The 20,098-nt window shown below is 37.1% G+C and overlaps 1 protein-coding gene across 2 annotated transcripts in view; it reads left to right on the top strand.

The window, feature by feature from the left end:
- The window catches only part of LOC123685793 (hemicentin-2-like), a 369,812-nt gene that overhangs the window by 90,842 nt on the left and 258,872 nt on the right, over positions 1–20,098 (top strand). For both annotated transcript variants that reach the window (XM_045625678.1, XM_045625679.1), the window contains exon 3: positions 13,449–13,492. The gene's annotated coding sequence lies outside the window, so the exon portion shown is untranslated. The remainder of the gene's footprint in view (positions 1–13,448; positions 13,493–20,098) is intronic.

Genomic DNA, 20,098 nt, shown 5'->3' with positions numbered 1-20,098 from the left:
CGTTTCGAGTAATCAACAAACGAGTTAAAGACGAAATTCAGTACCGTAGTGAGAAACTTGTAATTAAGACGTAATTAAGATCTTCTCAATACTGAGTTTGTACTGTATAATTGTGGCTTTGTAAATAGATGTAAATAATTCAAAAGAGTTTAATTATTACAAATCCAACTAAGTCACGGAGAAAAAGACGAAAGGCCAGGTAATCGAATCATACCTCTAGACGATCGATTAACCAAGCCTACATTTATGCAGGTGGAACGAATGTGTAAACGTGCATCTATCTCACGGTATATAACGTCACCTTTGACGTTTAGTTATCAGGGTTGCTAATTTCCAAAATATAAAAGGTAACTTTTGGGGAATGAGCGCTTCTCCACTAGAAGGGATAGTCGAGAAGAATGCACATCTCAATGAGGACATTATTCAGGATGATATCCCGTGAATGATGAACTCCTAAAGTCCTCGTAAGATGTGCCGAAATACAAATGGTCGTCAGGGCAATAGATAAGGGAAAGAGATAGATCGTGGACATTTCTGGAGGCCCCTACATTCGAGAAGCAATATAAATATCTACTTCGAAATAATGCAAGGCAAATATCTGGAAATTATTCTGTATGTACGAGCCAGGGAAGCCAGAAACAGACCTGATGATTGAGTGACGATATCCATCGTGCCTGAAGTGACGGACGTGGAAAAATAGGCACGGTTGGAAGAGCCAGCCAGTTAAAAGCAGGGCAGGAATGCCTAACTGGAACGTCCGCTGGATTTGGTTCTCATAACTGGGGTGATTGATTGATAGAAATCTATCCTGTGGCATGAAACAACATCAGTTATGGGAAATATAGAAAATTCTGCATAGAAATTACCTGAGTTAATCATCTTATACCTTAGTAGATATGTTGAAGACATATTTGCATAAAAGATGAAAACATTAATATAGACGAAGAAACTGCATAACCCAGAAGGAGCTGTTTGAATTTTAATTTTTCTTGGTAAATCATAGATAGTATAGCAAGGAGTGAATGAATTTGGGGAAAAAAATCGTGAAAGTTTTTTCACAATTTTTGGAACTTAAATTTTATAGTCGTTTTTTGCGAGTTCTTTTAATTTTACAACAAACCAGCAGTTCGAGGAGATCCAAAGTCAATGTTTAGTTGTTGATAAAATGCATAGAGCAGGTTTACGTGGAATTTATAGCCAGCTAAGTGAATTTGAAAGAGGTCAAATTATTGGTCTACTGAAGGCGGGGTTGTTATTTTGGGAAATCACTAATCGTACGAACAGAAATCCAACTACTGTTATGGGATGTTGTCGAGCGTGGTTTGATAATGCCCAAAATAGAAGAAGAGTAGGCACCGGACGTCGAAGGGGCACAAATGAAGTTCAAGATCGGCGTCCAAGACTTTAGGCCATTAGAGACCGATCTACAATAACTCGATCTTTTGCTGATGAGTGGTTAGGAGAACAAGGCCATTCTGCGTTGTCCGAACGGTTTACCGCCGGTAGGTCTTTTGGACAGCTGCTTTATCGACCCCATCTTGTGTTACCTCTGACGGTTGAGCATCGCCGGCAACGATTACAGTGATGCAGAGAACGTGAACATTAGAATGTGGAATGGCATCAGGTCGTCTTTTCTGATGAACCTCGATTCTCCTTGGGTACACATGAAGGCCGATTAAGGGTTATACGACGTCGGGGAGAAAGACGTGAACCACAGTTTGATATTGAGCGTCATGTACACCGGACAGTAAGCGTTATGGTATGGGGTGATATTGCACATGCAAGTAGGTCACCTTTAGTCTTTATTTGAGGTAACATTACAGTGCCGCGTTACCTTAAAAAAATAGTGGAGCCATATGTTGTCCCTTACATGAACCGCCTCTAGAATCCAATATTTCAGTAAGATAATACCCGACTTCATTATGCCAGAGTTAGTTTAAACTTTTTCGAAGCGATCCATGTGAATCTTTTGTCATGGACGCCCAGATCCTTCGATCTTTCACCAATGAGGATGTTTGGGACATCAAGGCAGAAGGCTTGTAATTTACCCCAGCCCCCAAGGATTTGAGCGGCTCTGAGACATATACAGGTAGCTTGGGATAGTATCCCTCAAGAAGAAATAGACCATCTTATTGCATCAATGCCGAGAAGTGTTGGGTAGTCAAACACATTGTAAACCCTTCGTTTTTTTCTCCAAATTTCAATCATTTACTCCTTGGTGTATTATCTGTGTTTCACCAAAAAAATTTTGAATTTAAACAGCTTAAAAAGTTAGTATATTTTATTCATGAATATGACATCAATGATATTCTCCATTTAACTGATATAGAGGCTATTCAGATCTACACGACGGTTTATATTGTGACCCATGAAGAGGGACTGTACTCCTATTTAATTGATTGGATTCCAGCTGAACAGATCTCTTTTCTCGTGCGTTGTGCCATCGGCATGTGTTATACCGGACCATTAGTGGCCAGCACCACATCATGTTACCAAGAATTGGACATAGATGTGAGGTGATGTTGAAAGCTAGACAATTCCGTCGAGACACAACTTCTGAACTACCTAATAGGCCCTCAGGTGGTGTATTCTAACATTATAGGGACCTCCATTCAACCATTACCGATAGTAAACAGTTAACTCTTTCGTAAATCAAATACTATTATCTCTTCATGTTCAAATAGAGCTGATCGATCAGAAGTTCTTCATGCATGAAACGTTACACGTTCTCTGCCGGTTTTCAGGTTAGTTCTTTCAATAATTGATTTTATCTATGTAAACGATAGCTCCTTTCTCCGGGCAAAATGGTTGAAAACCAATTTGAAAACATATTAGAGACATTAGATTTGGCATTCTCAAAATAGAAAATTTGAATTTTTCATATCCTATTTGTGTGTGTTGTCGGTTGTTTCTTGAGTACAATGGGTACGGTATAAAATCTTGAATGCTGTCAGATCTGATTTGTTATTCATCAGTGCTTCAGTAGTTACTAGCTATTTTTGTCACTTGATCATTACTGTTCAAATACCTTGAGCATTATTATTATTATTATTATTTGAACTGGGGTCGTTTTGCTTTGGTGAGACTTATACCTTGAGCATACTCATTATGTATCATTTCATGGAACTTTTATATTACATAGGCGTACAACTTTGCATCTGCCGTTTTTTCATCCGAAATTCGAGGCTTGATTGTAAAAAAACTGGTTATACATTTGTAATTGAAAGAATTATCTATCGCTGGCCACTACTTTCTTCCATCTTTCGGGCATCGTACAAATCCGCGTTGAAAAAATTGACCATTTCTTGAAGCGATCCACGAACCGATCCAATTGTTCACTTCTTCATAAGACTGGATGTGCTGGTCAGCCAGGCTGTCCGCCATTGATCGAAACAAGTGATAGTCCGAAGGAGCAACGTCTGGAGATTACGGCGGGTATGTCTTGACCACTTTCGCAACATTGTCATGCTCTAAAATCACTTTTTTACTTTAATGATCATAAGTATTAGACGTCGATCTTGAACTTCATTTGTGCCCATTCGACGTCCAATGCCTACTCTTCTTCTATTTTGGGCATTATCAAACCACGCTCGACAACATCTCATAACAGTAGTTGGATTTCTGTTCGTACGGTTAGCGATTTCTCGAAATGACAACCCCGCCTCCAGTATACCAATAATTCGACCTCTTTCAAAATCAAAATCAGCTGGCGATAAATTCCGCTTTGAAGTTTCTTTGTCAGTTAGTATACTAACACTAGTAACACTTACTAATAGTTGAATTGATTGCTTGAACGTATTAATTGGTTTTGATGGTGATTAGAAATGAAAAAATATTTAGATATATATATATATATCATCTTGTTATTAAATCCCCAGAGGAAAGATTAAGAATTGTTTCATTTTATTTTTACTACATCATTGTACGTTTCAATGAATGTTTCAATGTGGTAGCCAAGATTCTCTTGTAACAAATTGGCTCTTAAGGAAATTATTCTATTCTTTTTTAAATTCGAGTGGAATGGAACTATATATGTAGGATCCTGTAAATAATTGAGATGGTCAACCGGATGTTTGGAGACCTATTAGTCTCTTCAAGTGCCAAGGGCTCGACAAATTCAATGAATTTACAGGGAACGAATGATTATTGTACATAATGCACAAAGGATGTGTTATTCTTTGGGGTGTCGAAGAATGTCATATGTCGATTGTAAAACTTAAGAGTTATGGGGTTGGGAAAAGTTTCAGAACAAGACGATTAGGCCAGATGTGTTTCACATGTTTTTCTCAGGTTCTAGTCCTTATAGAATATTCGGTTTTCCAGGAATCCGCGAAGATCTTTGGGGGCGGTAAGGCAAAAGATTTCATTGGACTAGGAGATGGTACTTTCCCCTAAGGGTGTGGCCAAAACGAAAAGAAGGGATATTCGAGACAGGGTAGTTCCAATCGACAGAGAGCACAGTTAAGATTAAAACCGAAGACGGGTACAGACGGTACAGTTTAACTCAAAACAAAAACGAGACAAGTTCGGTCGGTCAACTTAAGACGTAAGACGAAAAGACGGTTCGCGGACTAGATTAAGAAGAGTCGCGAACAAGTTAAAGACAAGACGACCGAAAACTTGAAGTATGACGAAGACGTTTCGAGTAATCAATTAAACGAGAGTTAAAGACGAAATTCAGTACCGTATACCGTATAGTAGTGAGAAACTTGTTATTAGGACGTTATTGGGATCTTCTCAATACTGAGTTTTCACTGTATAATTGTGGCTTTGTAAATAGATGTAAATAATTCAAAAGAGTTTCATTATTACAAATCCAACAAAGTCACGGAGAAAAAGACGAAAGGCCAGGTAATCGAATCATACCTCTAGACGATCGATTAACCAAGCCTACATTTATATTCTCGAGTAGGAAAAAAATCTTGTAAATAGCAATTCCACTTAATCGATAGTGAATATGATGGTAAATACGGTATATAATACTCTGTAGTGGCTCTTGAAGTCGTATTGAATTGTAACATCTTTTATCGTGTCTCAACGTATTAGCATAAAGAGAACGTTATTCGTCTTTATTATTATTTAATAAGGTCGAATTTCAGATATTTGAGCTCCAATTTAATCGGTTCCAACTACACAGTATCACGCAATCTGTCAGATAAGTCCTGAAATATTAAGGTTCCATGAACGTTCTACTATAGCAATTGAAAGTCGAGAAAATTCTATCCATAATTCTGACATTCGATTGGAAGACTCAAGGTGAGAATAATTCCACAAAAAACCCCTTCAAGAATAGATGAAAATTTTCGAATGCTCCCGATTTTTCTTAAACATTTCAGATAAAGACCCTTTGGAATTGTTGAAGGTGTTGCATTGAAAAAAACATTCAGAACTTTTCTTGAAGACAATTTATTCTGTCAAGATGGTTTAACTGTTCATGACTAAAAATCTCCAGGTATAAATGTTCGTGGATAGAATCAAGTTTCCCAGTTTCAACCTTTTCTCCTCAGAATTATTTAAGAGAGTGGGTTTCTCCATTGTATGAGTGGTTAAATTTTAAGGTTCTGAAATAATTCTTGATGTCACTTGTTTAGGACAAGGGTAACGATGTGAAACGCAAAGTTATCGCTATATCTGACGGAAAGTTGTATTATTTTCTTAGATACGTGAACAGCATTTGAAATAAGTCTCACCGAGAATGTATTTCAACAGTGTGGGAGTTTGTGACAAGCTTGCTTTCGAACTTCTATCGACTGCAACCGAGACAATGCCAGCTTATAAGAAAAAATGATACCCGCTATGAATATATCTTCAGTTTATTTATTTTTAGCGATAAAACTTCGATGCCTGAATTTCAGTTTATAACATTTGAATTAAAAAAAATAAGGGAAATTGCTGACGTGGAAACAAGAACTTTTGAGTAGGTACTTGTTCTTTCATACAACAGATCTGTATACAGGGTGGGCCTCCGTCGATGTTACCCTGATCTTTTCTAATTGTTTTGAATTTTTTTTTGGTTGGTTATTAATTTTGTCCTTTTTAGAATTGGAATTGTAGACGAAAATAAACCAAATATATCATAAAGATATATTATTGTGAAGCGAATGGACAGAAAGTTGTCAATTTTTTGATATTTGTGTCCTTTGCTTAGTACGAGGTCTACTATTTATGTATTGAGAATTGGCAACACTGATATTCCTAGGTGAAATCTGATATTGACATCGTAAAATTTGACATTTTTTGTGTTATAAGTACTCATAACGTTTTGACGTACGAGCACAATTTTTGTTATTTGGAGTAAATTGACAATTTCATCTGTCGCAAAATATGGATTTAACTCGTGAAAATTTTCGAGCTATGAAAATTATGACTTTCGGTGTGGTCTAACTTGAAAAAAAATGCAATTATCAGCTAAATTCAACTTTTGGCCATAAAGCACCATTTAAAGCCAATATGGTACACGGAGTTAAAGAAGGTCGTCCAAAATCAGTCGTTGTGCCCGAAAATATTGAAGCTGTACGAAAACTAATTGGAAAAGATCGTCATGTGACATATCAGGAAATTGGGAGATCTTTAAGCATTACTATGACTAGCATACATAAGATTTTGCACATTTGTGTTTTCGGTAGCCTGTGCAAGTTGGATTCTACATTTGTTAAATGATCCTCAAAAATTGCTAGTGTCGATTGGTGGCGAAAATTATTTCGAAATAAAACTGTGGTGTATCAAAAGCGGTATACAACATCGTCACAGGTGACGAGTTGTGGATTTATGCACACGAGCCAGAAAGAAAAGGCCAGTCGGCTTTTTGGGTGTTTCAATGTGAAGCAAAGCCAACAAAAGTTGTTCGTTCTCGAAGCGTTAAGAAGCAAATGGTGGCGTCTTTCTTCACGAAAACTGATCCTGAGGCAATAGTGGCTCTTGAAATCAAAAGACCGTAAATTCAGAGAGGTATGAAACCATTTGTTTGCCTGAAGTTTTCGGTATATTGAGAGAAACAAACCCAAAACGACGAATCATCTTGCATCATGACAATGCGAGCTCACACACATCAATGCAACGAATGAGTAGTTGGACACAAAAAATCAAAATAATTGATCATCCGCCTTACAGCCCCGACTTAGAACCGAATGAATTGAAAATTAACTTCGTGGACAACGATCTTCATCGACCGAAAATGCGTTGAGGCCTTCAAAACGCATGTTTTAGAACTACCATCTTCTGAATGGTAGAAATATTTCGAATGATGGTTCAATCACATGCAGAAGTGTTTAGATCTCAAGTGCGGTCATTTTAGAAAGCAGCAAAATTATTTTGCATCAGAATAGCTCGTTTATTTTTTTTTTCCAATACATGAATGATAACCCTCGTAACACCTATTGATTGAATTAAATTTGTATTAATCTCAATCTTCCTGACACAAAACACGAAAATTACAGATACTGTGACGTAGAATGATTGGACGATCGGTCAGGAGAACGAGAACTCCAAAAATATTTCCATTTCAATCGACGGCATTTGAGATTCTCTGGGAGCATTGTTTTGAGAAATCTCATTTGAGTGGACAATCGGAATGAACTTCACATGTCTGATTCATTCTAATATTGTACGGTTTTTCTGATGAACTCCGCTTGTATTGCCATGTTCAAAATGTTTTTTCCCCGATTGTACGTCGGAGTTAATAGCATTGTATCATCAACTTCTGCCGTATCCATTTTCATTTGAGGAAATTGATCGCGTGGTCCTCCACACTCGGATAGGTATCGGGGTTTTCGCTTTATCTGGAGGATTGTCATCTGTTTTGTTCGAATTAACTCGGCGAATTCGAAAAATAAAATTTTAATTGCATAACCGGTATGGTTTTTCAGCGACACCGCAACAATGGACGAAACCAACATTGGATACTCGAACGATAAATCAGCTATTGAAATCTCTGACAGAATTGAATGTTGTTTTCACAATGCACTGGGCCCATAGGATAATATCGTATTTTATTATTTCATTTACGCTCGACGTGACTCGAATGTATAAATATAGGCACATATAAATGAATAAATATATCGGTTTCCATTACATGTTCCGCTCAGCTCAAGATGTATTCACATTTTATTGGCTCACAATAAAACATTCACTGATAAGACAAAATTATTTATTAGGTGTACAACTTTGCTTCCGCCGTTTTGCAGAAGAAGGCTATATCAGTAAATGGTAGTCGAAATAAATGAATCATAGATGTCATTCAATAAGCTTAGGTATTCGTAAACAGACAGCCATCGAAATATAAGTCGATTTGTGTCTGCATCATAAAGTTATTCTCGATTAAACATGTCAGATTACGAGCCAAATTCTCATCATTTGCGGTAGGTTTTAATTTTTTGCTGTAGTATGAAGAAACCTGCGGCTGAGGCTCATCGAATGCTCTCAAATACCTATGATGAGGCCGTTATTAGGGAAAGAACGCGCTAAGAGTGTTTTCAACTCTTCAAAAACGGTGATTTTGACGTCGAAGACCAGCATGACGGTGGAATATGATATATCTCCTCATATGTAATTGAATTTCTACCATAACATTAAACTATAAAATCCACTCCCTTCAGGCCACTTCAAAGATATTATAAATATTATGTAAAGTATCTCGAAATTTTTCTATAAAATACAATTTACAAAAGATTTTGATATGTGCAGTTTCAGTACAATCAGTACGTTATACTCAGGACATTTACACATTCAGCACAAATACTGAATGGGACCAATAAGTGAAACTTGGACTGTTAGGTGCAACCGTGACAAAAGCCTTTGTTCACTTGGTGAAACATAATTTCAATATTGATTAAAGGTACGCCCATTATCATTGTTTTGATCAATTGTTTAAATCTTCAGTATTGATCTTTGTCCAGAAATACAATTATTTCATCAGTGAAAAGCTGATTTTCATATTACTCAAAAGAAGAAATAAAATTATCCAAAACTACATGTTCACGGTAAGAGCTGATTGATTGATAAATCGTCAGGCTTTATGTTGATCTATTTAGTCGATTCGTTTTCATGAATTTGTCTTTTTGATTGATATCATTTATTTTTGTGATTTATATAATAATATTTTTGCCTTCAAAAGATATGTTCAATATAATGGCATAATTTGATATTTGTTTTGAAGAACCTCTGTTGAATGCATAGGTACATTTTTTGAGGCATTTCATGTTCATTTCGAATTTCCCTGGAAAATGATGAGGGTATATTTACGTTTGTCGTGGATCCAAACCTCTCTGAAATGATTATGAAAGAATTATTATTTAAGGCTCTAATTAAGTATCCCATCGTGCAGTTGGGTAACTCCCTAATTTGCCTGCAGCGTTTCTTCAGACTGGGGCGTTTTGGAGTCTGTAATTTCGTTTAAAAACGGCCCATTATATGGATTTTTTGACCGGAAAATTCTTCCAGTCAAACCTCACTGGAGACGAATTAGTGAACCGCGTTTTTACTCGATGACTCGAAATGTCAAAAAGACACCACAAATCTTCTTTTGTATAATGAATGTCCTTTTCTTTTACATCTTTTCATAACTGATTCTACTAATTGATGGAGAATGTTCAGTACCCGAAGCACTTTCTTGAAAAGAAAAAGAAGTACAATTTCCAAGTGTATAATAATATCATACGGTATTAACTATCTATCTGGTTAATGTATCAGCAAAATGCCATCAACATAACCATTGTCAGACAGAAGAATTCCACGCTATTACGTAGGAATCATAATCGGAAGTAACCCAAGGAGAATGCATGTCATCGAGGGAGAATAGCGATATACCGGTTTAACTTTCTTGAAACTATGAAAGTGACGGCAAATTTCATTTGTAGTGCGAAATTAAAGATAGATGAGTCAATATGTATTTTGGACCTCTTTTTATACAAAATTCAATATCATGATTTGCGGAAGAATTAGAATTCGTTCATAATTCTTCCTTGCGTTTCAAAATGTTGCCCAATTGTTCAACGTGAAATTCCATAATAACCGTTTTGAATTATGGAAAAAGTGGAAGAAGTGAGTATCTCCGAAGTTTTTTCATTCGGTAAGAAGAATGATCACGGTAATAAATTATGCATTCGTTTGAGAATACTGAGAAGGATAATGTAAAACTTTACGTACCTTTCATTTCAAACGTGAAGAATCCGATTTTGTTGGGATGGAAGCAATAGTACCAATGATATATTATGCATAAAATAAAAAGTGGGGAACTGCTCCACTCAACTTTCAGATAAGAACAGAACTTTGAGAACGCTCGAAGAGATCCATCTCGTGTACAGAACGCTTAAGCCATTGAAATATCCTCAGTGAGTTGGTAACTTCCCCCCCTTGGGTGGAAGGTATTCACATTTTGTGCGGTTTGACTGAAATATATTGTTTCGGATATGTCCTAAACAACATCATGTTATAGGATAAAGTTGTTTCCTTACAACTTCAGCTTGAGTTATCTAATATATTGCTTCAGATCTTGAACAACACACAACTTGGTGTGAACTGAATAGCTGCAAACCTGAGGAACATAAGTTTATTGTTTCTTTGATGGCAGTGTGGATAGAATGGAACACAATTAACGAAACTTTTCGTGTGAAGATATCTCATTTGGCATGGGAGCCATGTATGAGATACACAGGGAACTTGTGCGCCCAAATTTCCTCATTGCAAATGGGATTATTATTCGAGATGCGATTATCGTAGCAACTATCGTCGATTCGAATGTGAACTTATCACAAATCCAACCAGAACTGCACAATGAGGGAATGATGATTACAACAAGTTCTATACTTTCTATGTTTGAACATGTTTACCTTCAAACAGTTCAGGTTCAAGATATGGTTCAGAGTATTTATATAGGCATCCAACTCCGACTTTTTTCCGAGGCTTTATTGTAAAAAAACTGGTCATTCATTTATAATTCAAAGTATTGTCAATCGCTGGCCACTACTTTCTTCCTTCTTTCGGGCAGTGTACGAATCCCCTAATGAAAAAACTGGTCTTCTTTTGAAGCGATTCACGAATCGATCCAATTTTTTACTTCTTCATAAGACCGGAAGTGCTGGTCAGCCTGGCCGCGTGCCATTGATCGAAACAACTTATAGTCTGAGGGAGCAAAGTCTAGAAAATACGGCGGGTGGGGTAGGACTTCCCATTTTAACTTTTCCAAGTATGTCTTGACCACTTTTGCAACATAGGTCCGAGCATTGTCATGCTGTAAAATCACTTCATCATGTCTCTCGTTGTATTGCGACCGTTTGTCTTTCAATGCTCGGCTCAAACGCATTAATTGCGTTCGATAACGATCGCCTGTGAATGTTCCCGTCGGTTTTAACGACTAATTATACACTACGCCTAGCTGGTCCCACCAAATAGTGAGCATGACCTTGGACCGTAAATATTCGGTTTGAACGTCGACGTGGAAGCATAGCCGAGATATCCCGATGATTTTCTGCGCTTGGGATTACCGTAATGAACCCATCTTTCGTCTCCAGTAAAAATGCACAGCTAGAATTCCGTTCCGTATTTGCCTTGCAAGCAGATGTACCCAAGCAAACAAACGCCGTTCAACATATCTGGGCTTCAACACGTACGGCAACCAATTCTCTTGTTTCTGAATCATAGGCAGTTTTTCTTCGCTTTCTCATCTTAAATGAAGACGATCACTTGAAAAAATCTTCATTCCTGACTCTGTCAAATCACGGCATCTTCAGGATTTGGTGGTATATCCACATTCCAAAGGCTTCTCTCCATATCACATTTCTCAGTTAGAGTCGGAGTTTGAAGTTAAAGTTTTTTTGGACTTGAAGTTGCTCTATACAAGCATTCATTTCATTTAGTGATGTCCACTCCTCCAGAAGCTAGATTTGGGCTTGTAGGAATTCGGACAAAACCGATTGTGTACAGTCTTATAGGTATGAGTGCCCATCGTGAACGCTCTTTGGATTTTTATTTCTTGGCTCAATGCAATAGCTGTAGCAATGAGTATCTCATCAGACGTCATGTAGAAGTCGCCGAGTATGTTGGTAGAAATGGCAGCGAACAACAGACTTCATAGGCGACTTTGCTTGTCATGCCAAGTTGGCCTACTTTTATGCGTGTATGTAGTAGGCTTCTCTGAACAATTCCGTCTGTTCACTCAAGACAATAAATTTTGTTTTCTTGGTTTGTATGCTTAGACCCATATTTTGGCTGTTATGTTATGTTAACCAGCTGTTCTACTCCATTTATGTTGTTAGCAATCAGTAGAGTATCATCAGCATATCGTATGTTGTTCATCCACACTCTATTGACCTTGATTCTGATCTCTGCATCCTCCAGTGCTTCCTCAAAAATGACCTCATTACGTTAATAACCAATTTTATTGGTAGTTAAACCATAGGAAGTATAACACTTGTTTTAATTATAAACAACTAAAAATAACTAAAGTCTGAAACAGATCTAACGAGTTGAAAAGTTCGTTATGACGGTCTAGAATGGATTTCAGTAATGCCACAAAAAAGGGAAGGCTTCGAAAAATTTCCCATCGAAGCATTTCCATATATGCACGAGTATTTGGCATCTCCGACATTGAATGATTCGATTTTATTCAATCTCTCCGAAGCTATCCTTCATTTTTATCGCTCTTGTTTCATATTCACGATATTTCTGTTATTTATTGCATGTGTAAAAACCAGAAACACATAAGGTTTTGAAACGCTAGTTTTCCAACTGGAAATATGAGGAATAGTCCGGAAAAGACGATGTAAAACCGGAATATCTGAATGCCTTTGAGAGTATCGAAATATGGTCATTTAGAAGTTTTGCGTTTTCAATTTATGGCTTAGCAGTTCCGAATTGCAGATACACGTCAACATACTCGAGTGGGAACAATCTTTTGCACAGCCTCATATACGCTTAGATGAAATGTGATATGAGGAAAATTGGAAAGTTTTCATTCGGTTTTTTGACTCATCGTTCTCCAAATAGAGTGCTTTGGACGATATCTGTATATTTAGATATTTCAACCGTGCATGGCCTCAAACATGTCTGTCTGTCCGGTCTGCAAACACGTTATTTCTGGAATGAAAAATCCTAAAAACTAAAAGGGTTGGTTTGGATCTCAAATGTCGTGGTTGACTTTGTTAATGGACGAAATCTCACTAGGGGTTCCGTAATTATAACTGTGCATAATTTCAAATGTGCACGCTAGATCGCGATGAAATTTTACATTTAGATTTAGAATGATTATTTCTCGTGCATAATTTTTTGTTGATTGCTGGAACTATAAATTTTGAAGAAGTATATAAAAAAAATTAATGTTTCCCCTAGAGTCTACCAAAAGTAGAGCTAACTTTGTAATCCATTTAAGGGTGAAAAAAAAATCGTTTTCACTTCTAAATTTCTAGTTTATTCATATGGAACGATTTAAATTAACTCTTTCCTTTTTTTTACAGATATGAGGCCGATAGTCTCTCTCATCAATGGTGTGGGTGACAAGGTAAGTGACTATTTTTGAAGCACTAGAAGAAAATGAATAAAATGAATTAAATCTCGAAATAAATGAAAATATTCATATATTTATGGTGTCCCATCCAAAAAATGAAGTCGAAAAACGCAATATCTTTGAACGGATGATTTTTTTGAAAAACCGGTGAGGAAAAGACAGTGTATTTTACCCATAATTTGAGAATTTTCGATAATTTGGCAAATAGGGTAGTTTCCCCGTTTTTGATTTACACATTGAAGGCTAAAAACACACCACAAATAAGTTTTATACTAAAAGGAAACAGAATCGTGTAAGTTGCTGTATGTTATGTTCTTTCATGTACAGCCATATATTATGTATGAAATACTGGTTTCACAAAATGATTAGCAATGACACGCACCATAAAATATGGGAGATTCTTTGCGTGAGTCACCGATATCTTTTATTGGCAGTAAAAAGTACGAAAAACTCATCAGCAGTATCATATTTCTCTCTCAGAAGACCGAATTGCTCAGTCATCGCGGAAAAAACTAGAAGGAAACAAGCTGAATAATCCATTTCATCGAAGAACCTTACATACCGTACAGACACGGCTCGGCCACAAATTCGAAACCACAAAAAAAACAACCGATAAGGTCCGTGCTACGCTCTCGTACTCTGTTATAATACTGAGCACCAGTTTATGGAACTAAGCGCATACAAACGGGGAATCTTAGTTCAGAATCACAGATAATACCGCCAATGCACCTGGGTATCGCCTTCAGCCCTTTCACGCCCTTGTAACGGGGTTGCTGAACTTTTTATTCGATCGCCAGAATGAATTGAACGTAGGGAATATTTTATTCGTACGGCTATGGGCAAAAAAAACGAAATATAATAACTGACGAAGAAACTGCAACACCCAGAAGGAGCTGTTCAAATTATAATTTTTTTTTTCTTGAAAACATCGATGAAATAGCGAGGAGTAAATTTGGCGAAAAAAAAAATGGTTAACAATTTTTTTTTCGATGAATTTGTTAATAATGTGTTTGTCCACCGCGATTATCTATGCACTCCCAAACACGTCTCGGCATTGATGCAATAATCTTATTAGAAATAGAGCATCTGCTCTATTTCTTCTTCGTGGTTATTATCCCAAGCTACCTGTATTTCATATGTCAGAGCTGCCAAAGTTCGGGGGCTGGGGTAAATTTCCAAGCCTTCTACCCATGATGTCCCAAATATGCTCTATGGGCGAAAGATCGGGGGATCTGGGCGACCATGGCAAAAGATTCACATGGGTCGCTTCGAAAAAGTTTAACCTAACTCTGACAACATGGGGTCGGGCTTCATTTTGTTGAAATATTGGATTCTTGAGCCGGTTAAGGTAGGGGAGAACATATGGCTCCACTATTTCTTGAAGGTAATGCAACGCTGTCATGTTTCTTCGAATAAAGACTGAAGGTGACCTACTTGCATGTGCAAAAGCACCCCATACCATAAAGCTAACTGTCGGGTGTACATGACGCTGAACATCAAACTGAGGTTCATGTCTTTCTCCTCGACGTCGTCTAATCCTTTTTTGACCATCATATGCACCCAAGGAGAATCGAGATTCATCAGAAAAGACGACTTGATGCCATTCCACATTCCAATGTGGACGTTCTCTGCACCACTGTAATCGTTGCTGGCGATGCTCAACCATCAGAGGTAACACAAGTTGGAGTCGATAATGCTGCAGTCCTAAAGACCTTATCCGGCGGTAAACTGTTCGGACAGATACAGGATGGCCTTGTTCTACTAAACACTCAACAGCCAAATATCGAGTTGTCGCAAATCGGTCTCTAATGGCCTAAGTCTCAGACGTCAATCTTGAATTCATTTGTGCCCCTTCGACGTCCGGTGCCTACTCTTCTTCTATTTTGGCCATTATCAAACCACACTTGACGACATCTCACAACAGTAGTTGGATTTCTGTTCGTACGGTTAGCGATTTCTCGAAATGACAACTCCGCCTCCCGTAGACCAATAATTCCTTCAAATTCACTTAGCTGGCGATAAATTCCGCGTACACGTGCTCTAGGCATTTTGACAACAACTAAACATCGACTTTGGATCTCCTCGAACAGCTGGTTTGTTGAAAAATTCAAAAAACGAGTACAATATTTAAGTAACAAAAAATGTTCACATGAAAAAACCTCCACGATTTTTTTCTCCAAATTCAGTCATTCACTCCTTGCTTTACTATCTATGTTTAAACAAAAAAAAATTAAAATCTAAACTGCTCCTTCTGGGTGTATCAGTTTCTTCGTCAGTTAGTATATCATCACTATTTTCAGGTTACGCTACCAGAACTCCACGGTTGATGATGTGATTTATTGGCCGTTTTTGAGAGAGGTTTCGTTTCTACCCTCACTATCGATTCGCTTGCATAACCACAATTTGGGCCGACTCTTCCTGTGTTGGGTTCAACGAGAAAGGAAGGGGAGACTTTTCGGGTTCAGTGTTGGAAAGAAAGGACACGTAGAAGTTTATTCCTTTGTATATTCTATGATGCAATACTTCGATTTCTAAGTTCGGCTATTAAGGAGGGTTGTTTAAATTATTTCCAAAAAAATTCACGTGAATCTTGAACGGAAATTAAACTAGATTGATTCTTTATTGGTGCTTCACATCATAATGATGAATTTTTTATGATTACAATCTGGCATTCATGTTTTATATATGATTTCCGCCATATATTCATCCATAGCATAGTGCATTCGATCAGTCCAATTTTTTACCACTTTTTCTGGCCTATTGGAGTCAATGATGGCTTGAATATTGGCTGCCAATGCTTCTAGAAGTTCTACTCATGGAAATAGAGTTGTCGCTAATCTGATTTTGCAATAACTTGATGGTTAAGCTCTCTGTATGGCAAGTTGTGCCATCTTGTCGAAAACAAATATCGTCGATGTTCAGTTGATTAATTCTTGTAAATAAAAAAACTGTCAGCATGCCTCGACAACGCTTGTCATTCTCCGTTACCGCAGCTGTTTCCTATTTTAGAAAGAAACAGTCAATATAAATGGCGATTCGTTAATGGCTAGAGGATTGTCTTTTCTTCAAATACGGCAATTGTGCTTATTGATGAAGCCATTTAAACACAAATGAGCTGTATTTCTGAACACAGTTCTTCGGTAAAAATGCTCATCTTCGGCATATTTCAAATTAGACCAATCAGCTAAAATGCGACTTGAAAGATGGTCATTTGGCTATAATTTTTGAACAAGTTATATTTTAAAGGCACGTGAGGAGATAAACTTACAGAAGATTTTCCACGTGTTTGAACGACAAAGGAAAACAAGTTGAGGACTGCGACGTATCGACATTTCGACGTCTTCTTCAACACTTCGCGCTACAGCAGCGTATTTCTTTATCTTGTTGATGGTGTGAAAACGATCAATAACTGCACTAATTGCTCGCTTACTAAGCTGTGAAATGCTATCTTTGAAGCGGTTGGTGACTGGTGATGAAAATTGGACCACTTACGACAACGTCAAGCGAAAACGGTCGTGGTCGAAACGCGTAGACCCGGCCAAGCTAGGATTGACGGCCAGGAAGATTTTGTTGTTTGTTTGGTGGCATTGGCAGGGAATTATCTACTATGAGATGATCCCCTACGACACAACTGTTCACTCGGAACCGTACTGTCAAAAATTGGAGCGTTTTAAGGAAGCAATCGTCCACAAGCGGCCAGCTTTGGCCAATAGAATAGGAATTGTGTTTCATCAGGACAACGCCAGGCCACACACATCGAAAGTGACTCGTCAGAAGCTCCGAGAGCTTGTTTGACAGGTTATTGTGCATCCACCTAAAAAGGACTTGTCACGAAATGATCACCGTCTGTTCCTGTCCAAGGCGAACGATTTTGCTGGTGAAAAATTCGCTTTAACAGAGGCTAGTGAAAATCGATTGAAATTGAAATTGAAGATTAATGTTAATGTGGGTTATAATCCGTTTGGTAACTGAATTGCAGAAGAATATCTAGTTGTCTTATATTGAAAACAAATCCTATGAGGTGCCTAGTCACATATTGGCGATCTGTCGATATAGGACTGATGACCAATTCGAATCTGAATCTGAAGACCGTGATTTGACGATTAAAGATTTTAGGACCATCGTCACACTTAACCATAAGTTCAGTTTAGATCTTCGAGTAGAAATTTAAAACAAAACGCGTTATAATAAAATACATTTTATTTAAAGAACTGGTACTCAAAGAACATCAACTTTCTAAGGCTTAATCATCTCTTCTTTTCGTGTTCACGAAAATAGGAGATGAATAAAACATAAAGAGTATAATGTATTTACCTTATAAAGTCGGTTTCTGTTGTTGGATTTGCTCATTTTCGAAAGATTGAATTCAGGTGGTGTTTAGCGAACATTAAATACAGACTAAGTTTCACCAAACAGCACTTGATCCCAGATTGATTAAACTCCGCTTGTTGCTAAAGCAGGCTTAACAGTGTTTTCTGTTTCACCATGCATCAACCCGTCCGAAGATGATCGCGATCAACCAAATCGCGATTAAATAGTCAAACCATTTGGCAACGTTGTGAACAAAAAGTTATATAGTGTTCTGTATCGTATTAGCAGTGATGACCACCATTGACGCTAGGTGTCAGGTGTCATTCATTCATAACTCATAACATTTCAAATCATTTGTCATCTTGTAAACAAAAAACAAAGTTAATTTTTGCCGAAAATGTCGAGTGATGTGCTTCTAAATGTCGGAAACTTGCAGAAGTTAAAAAAAAATTATCCCATTTCACAAAACCACACATTCTGGAAAAAAAACTATATAAGTAATTTTATTAACTTATTTATTTTTATTAACAAGTTTAACTGCTTCTTAAATAATATTTCAATCAAACATATCAATAAATTATTCTTTGCAATAAATTTCATAAAACACAAAAACAAAGTTTACGTGTATTTTAAATGGGAAATATTGAGCCTATACATATAGTCATATTTTGATAAAATTGACCCAAAAAATAGAAATTTCCGGAGAAATAATTACATACACAAGAGTTCCATACTGATAAATAATTATTAATTTCAACTTGAAAGGTTATAATCCTCCAAAAATGGCCGATTAGTGCTAAATCGCGATTGGTCGATTAAATGGCGCTTTGGAGTGTGGTGAAACGCTACATTACATTAATCGTGATCTAAGGCCTCACTTAAGAGCCGAGTCAAGATTAAAGCATTTGGTGAAACTGGGCCTAAGGATCTCGATCGATTGTTCTGATCGACAGATCGTCGATACAGTGAGTGGCGTTTTTTTTTGATAGACGACTAGTATAACTGGTTTTATTGTAGGTATTGGTTTCGTCGTAGGAAAGAATAATAGGAATAATCCGGAAATTGATCCCTAGATTCTGTATCATTCCCAGGGAAGATCTCTCCCGAAACTAGGTACCTATATAAGATTATGTGGCATTTGTTTCGTTGAACGCTTTGTTCATTCCACCCTGAGAATCTCTGCGGTTCGCTGGAGTCCATATCAGTGAAACCAATAATTTTTCATGTCGCCATCCCTTAGCTATGATATATAGAGTACAGATTTAGCAGGACGGTTAAAATACGAGATGAAATAAATCTTCCTCCTGTTCATTCAGGCCGAGAATATTCGGAATATTTAGGAGCTATTCACTTCAAATATATTCGCGGGAAATGATTTATAATTAAAGTGGTGGAGGGGAAAAAACTGCAGGTGGAAATAAAAGCGAAGGCTCAAATCCTGTTATTTCGATCAGAATACGTAATATACTGCTCTTCAAAATTTCTATGCCTGTTTTATGGGAAGTAGGCCAACTCAATGCCATCATATCATAACTTCAAATATGTAGATTCCCTGGAAACTGGGAAATTTAGGGGAGATTGGAATGGACCCATGCTAATTAGAGAATAATCGATAGTCTAGAAGTTTTCTTGTTCATGATTTGTTCGTATATTTCCATCAACTTTGCCTAATCTATAATGTTGTAACAAGTCTATTAAGGGTTTTCTGCATGAATAATATAACGCTTTAATTTCTTGATAACTTCCTGACTGCGGAAATCTTTTCATTGATTATTCAATAAAACAACATTATACTTCACAGTGTTGGTAAAAAAGTTTCTAAGGATGTAATATCAAAGTGCTAAAAAAATACATGAAGAATATCAATAATCAAACGGATATCGACAATGTTCACCCCTCTTGCCTTTCACGAATAGTAAAAGTTCAATTAGAAACAAGAAGAGGGTACCTCTGCAAATAGAATGGAACTTTAATGACGATTTCGAAGAAATTTGTTTTCAACAGGTTCCATGTCCTGCTCATAATGCACTTATAGTTTTAGAATTTTTACCGGACGAGCCATATGCATGCACTAGACTTTTTTCAGACTCAATTAGCTCAAAATACAAACTCAGAATTCAGATCATCTAGACACACATGCTTACTTGTACCTTCCTTCTCTCAACGCGATGTCCTAAAAGGGAATCGTTCAAATGACCGAATCACACTTTTTTATTTGAGTAATAGGATTTTATCTTTATTCCTTTTATCAGATTTCTACTCTATTGAGACGTATCTTTACCAATAATA

Source organism: Harmonia axyridis, chromosome X, assembly GCF_914767665.1.
Source record: "Harmonia axyridis chromosome X, icHarAxyr1.1, whole genome shotgun sequence".
Lineage (NCBI taxonomy): Eukaryota > Metazoa > Arthropoda > Insecta > Coleoptera > Coccinellidae > Harmonia > Harmonia axyridis.
The sequence above is the reverse complement of the archived record's forward strand: the minus strand, read 5'-3'. Positions and strand labels throughout refer to the sequence as shown.